This window comes from Podarcis erhardii, assembly GCF_964252035.2.
Source record: "Podarcis erhardii genome assembly, chromosome: 4".
In the NCBI taxonomy this organism is placed as follows: domain Eukaryota; kingdom Metazoa; phylum Chordata; class Lepidosauria; order Squamata; family Lacertidae; genus Podarcis; species Podarcis erhardii.
The window spans coordinates 65,693,437-65,698,684 of NC_138508.1; positions in this window are offsets into that span (position 1 = coordinate 65,693,437).

Genomic DNA, 5,248 nt, shown 5'->3' on the forward strand with positions numbered 1-5,248 from the left:
CCACAAATGTTTACATTGTCACTTTTCCATCAAGTTCTCAATCATGAGAAGTTACTGCAGAAAGAAATCAATGGCTGGAGTTGCAGCTGCCAGCTACAGAGCTTTGTACAATGCAAAATACTTGGCCTAAGCATGGGGGGTGGGGTGGGGCAAAGCTTGTTGTAAATAAGGTTTAAAATGGAGATGGGGAACCTATGCCTTCCACTTGCTGGACTACATCTAATGCCACCCCTGTCAAATGACTATTAGCCATGTAGGCCGAGTCTGAGGAGAATTGAGAGGAGTCACACAAATCTATTACAATATTCATTTCCACTGTCATGTGACATTTTCCATTCTGCTGTGTTTCATTTTGTGTCCATTGATGCAGAAATACATGTATTTTTAATGTATTTTTACACAGCACAAAATAGGCACCTATATCTCAACCATCCACAGATATTTACAAATCAATTACCTTCCCTGCAGAAGGGTCTGGTGACTTCTGTTTCAGTGTATCTGAAGAAGTGTGCATGCACACGAAAGCTCATACCTAGAACTAACTTAGTTGGTCTTTAAGGTGCTACTGGAAGGAATTTTTTTATTTTGTTTTGACTATGGCAGACCAACACGGCTACCTACCTGTAACTTCCCTGCATGTTCTCTTTCAAAGTTAAGGACTTTCCAGAGGGGTAGCCCTGTTAGTCCTTTGAGGCAAAAACAATAAAGACCCTTAAAGATGTGTATCTGAAGAAGTGTGCATGCACACGAAAGCTCATACCAAGAACTGACTTAGTTGGTCTTTAAGGTGCTACTGGAAGGAATTTGTTTTGTCCTTAAAGACAAAGTTAATGAAGTGGCTAATGCCCTATTACCAAACTATCTATGGCTGGATGTCTACCTGTTCAGGTCTACTCAGAAATAAGTTCCCTTGAACACAGTCTTTCTTCCAGGTAAGCAAAGCTGGGTGTCATGAACTAGCAGGACAACAGGAAGAGGATCACAACAAGGGGTGTAGCCGGGACTGGGACACACTGGGGAGAGCAGGGAAGAGGGAAGGAAGTACTCACAGGATGACAGGATGATGAAGGGATGGGGGACAGTGCACAGGACATGGAGCAGCATGACCCATCACCAGAGCCATAGGGGCCCCTGTCTCCACAGCAGGCTCTGAGGCATAGGGAGCAGCAGGAGGGGTACTCTAGGAGGCTGAGGGTCCACAGCCCAGCTCCCAATCTGGCCAGGTGGGGCTTGCTAGCTCTGGGAGAATGAGTGTGATTCCTCAGCTGGAGTAGGCTTGGAACAGGTGAGGGTCACCTGCCTCATCAAGCCCAGATGCTGCAATCAGCATGCAAAGTACAAAAGGGAAGCAGAGCTGAGGTGCTGTGTCTGTTCAACTGCCTTTGTTGATGGGTCTTGATTTGGATACTGCTGGATCTCTATGGGGCTGTGCTTTGGGTTTGACTCTGGACTGTATCCTAACTGCTGGACTTCAGACTTGGCTACTTGGATTGATCCGGTGTTTCCAGACCCTTGGATTTGGCATACTGACTTGCTGCCAGGTAGGCCCCAGGGTTCAGGACATTAGGATTGCAGCAACTCTCACAACCTTGCTTTCACAGTTCAGTATAAACTTCTCATTCTAGCTCATTTCCTGAGGCATCGGGGAGGGACAGTCAAGAAAACTTCAGAGAGGAAAGGAAAGGCATTTTAAATTTAGTTTTGCTTTTAAAATGAAGATTTTGGGTGATGAAAAATGGGCAGTTGAAGTGGGTTCTTCCCACTTTAAGATGCTAAGACTTTAACTGAAGAGCAGTGATAAAATCCTAACTGCACTTACCTGGGAGTAAACCTCAAGGAATTCAATGGGATTTACTTCTGAGTAGATATAGGGAGTGAACTCTTAGTGCTTATAGGATTCCTTTGGCAACAAGCAGCACTTCAGAAATAGGAAAAGCAAATAGCCAGCTGCATACGTCAATGAATATGTAAATAATATATATTACAAAACAATTTATATATTTTTTTGTATAATGTGTGCATGTTAAAAAAATTGTAGAGAATTAAGGTGAATGGCTTTCACAGCAAGGGTAGGGGTCAAATGGGTAGACGGAAGGAAATTGGTTTGAGTCCATTTTTAATGGATTCCTTTGACGTTCCCCTTCCCTCATGTCTTACGATGGGTGGACACAAACAGTGGTACTTATTTCATCTTTGTTATTATGTACTCTGGTTCAGCACTGCATGGGGTAAGTTTGGTATCAATTAACTACTTGCATAAGGATTCCTGTAGCCATTTCATTGATTGTAGTTGCTCTTCATCAAAATGGCAAAATAGCTGTGACTAGCTCTGTGATAAGTTTATCATACCGAAGTTTTTCTGCTCAGTCATGTACCCAGATAACTGTGGTGAAACTATGTGCTTCCTTCTTTGGTGAGCCAGCTTTAATGTCTACTTTCAGGTTTTGGTTTGACTGTGTTTAACAATGCAATTTTAAAAGTGTTTTTGAAACACTTTTGTTTCTAAAATACAACTATGAAATTGCCACCAAAGAATAAGATTTCCTTAGGTTTAAGATTTTGAGGTGTGAAGGGTAGTATTCAGCTACTGAATTTGTCATGGTATTACTATGCTTGAGAGTTGTTTTCCAAGATACAGCACCATTTTGCACTTAGAGTGATTGCAAATTCCTGTAGGTTGGATGGAGCAGATGGACTGGAAAGCACATCTTAATTTGTATGATTGTACTGCATTTAATGCAGAAAGCCAGTGTACTTGCCGTTGGCAGTTTAGTATTTACCATATTTGGGCTGGGGAACGTTTTGACCTCCAGATGTTAAGCTACAACTCCCATCACTCTGATCATTGGTGAGGGTGGGTGGCGTTGATGGGAAATGGAGTCCAACAACTTCAGGCGGCCCAGAGATTCCCAAAATGGAAAGCCTAAAATTGATAAATGATTTCTGGCAAAGATGTTTTGTTATCACAGGATATCATAGCAGACAGAAACTGATCTTTGAATAAAATAATTGATGATTATGCTCATCATTATTAAAACACAACTTTTCTGTCTGGGTAGTACATATGCATATGAATATATTGAAAAGAAATTAATAAAGGGAGGGAGCAGGAGAAAATATAAGCTTAATGTAATTAAAAAATAGCCTCAAAGTTCAACTCGAGGGTATTATTTAACCAGGGAAGCTGTATCTCAGAAGGACTTTAACTGCCCTGGCTTTTTGATCTTCATGCAGAATTAACTACGACTCATCAAAATTTCATGGCCTATAAACTACACCACTTCATCTTTGTACCACCCAGATGAAATACCAAAGTGTGACCATGGCATTTAGCAATACAGTGGTCCCTCTGGTTATGAACTTAATTCGTCCCAAAGGTCTGTTCTTAACCTGAAACCGTTCTTAACCTGAGGTACCACTTTAGCTAATGGGGCCTGCCGCTGCACAATTTCTGTTCTCATCCTGAGATAAAGATCTTAACCTGAGGTACTATTTCCAGGTTTGCGGAGTCTGTAACCCGAGGTGTTTGTAACCCAAGGTACCACTGTAAACTACTGGCGGGGTGGGTGGGAGGTAGAAATTTGTGATGGGTGTGTGTAGGGAAAGGCTACAGTGCAGAGGAGAAAGTAATTATGCTAACATGTAAGATGGAATTAACAGTCTAAGGAATTGGAGAAAGGTCTGACAAGTAATTAAAGGAAGAAATATCTTTTCATAAATTATATGGGGTAATAAATGAATTGACTGATAAATAAATGAATTGCCTTATAGTCAAAATGCACTATAATCCTGTACATGGATATTATAGTAGTGGGGCCCAGTATGGAGCTACATCTAAAAGTTCATACCCCTCAACTGCCCTGTTTAAATTGGGACATCCTGTTTTTGGGCTATGAACTCTCATGCAGGTCATGGGACTGACCTATGTTCACAGAGAAGGCTCCTTCAGATTATTTCCCCATCATGGGGGGGGGGGCGCGGAGCCAGAAGGGAATCTAAACAGTGAGGCTGATACCAACAAATGGAATTACATGACAACTGAGCACCTGAAATGGGCTCCTGTCATGGCTGGAACTAGGTCAGAAGATCTTCAAAATGCTTTCTAACCTCACCACTCTTTTCCCTGTTCCGCAAGCCCAAGCTGAATATGTATCAAATGTGTCTCTTTAAAAAGCTGCCATGTTTATTTATGTACTTGTTAAACCAAAAGATTCAGCTACTGATGCTGATAAATGTAATCTCTAACCATCTTCAAAGGACCAGCCCAAGCTGTAAAAAATCATGGATGACATGCTAGCTTGCTTAAGCCCAGATGAATGAGAGATTTTGTACAAGGTGCTTTGCGATGAATTTTTCATGTTCAACAGCTAGTCTCTTGAGCTGGAGTTCTAGCTGTCAAATCAACCACTGGCATTCCATCTATGCCACTTAATAACCTGGAAGGGGACAGTAGCGGCATATTCAGCACAGAACCCATTGAAGTACAAATTACAAATCCACGGCATTGTGTGGCATTTAGAACATTTGTGTATGTAAGTCACACATAATCCATGATCAGTCTGAAAATAGTAAATGAGCTTGTCTCTCCGGTTGAAAAAGAATAGGGTATGGACTACCATAGCAAATTAGCAACTTGAAAACGGATGTATGTCCTCTGAGCGCTGAAAGCTTTGAACTGGAACAGTTGAATATTACACCCCACTCTCAGGAGATTTAAAAGCAATTGCAGTACAAGAATAGCTGCTTATTAAGAAAGCTTTTAAAAAATGATGTTAATGGTCTATACTCCTGGGCTAAAACAATTACCAAGCTGTGATCTAACTAATAGCTTTTTATTAATTAAGATCCTTGAGCAGAATTTGCATGAATAACGTCCTTCCTATCTTGCTAAACAAAAAGTTATAGGAGACGGTGCTTTCTAATCAGATGAAAAATAAGTTTGCCTAGATCCCTAAGAGTGCATTCAGAATATCTGCCTACACAGAACACTTGAACTCTGAATACGTAGAAATAAACCTAAAATTAGACAGAACATAAAATAATAAACACATCAAATGGCATTTCATTTGGCTCACATGCACCTCTCCAAGTCAAGTGCTGTTTTATTTACAAACTAGGCAACTGATGTATATTAAGATGGTAGCTGAATGATAAATGGATCCAAGGAATCACTTTATAATTTGAGAGTAATTACCTACTTACTCCCATGTGCCTACAAGTAAAGCAACTTTGAAGTCCATTTGTCAGG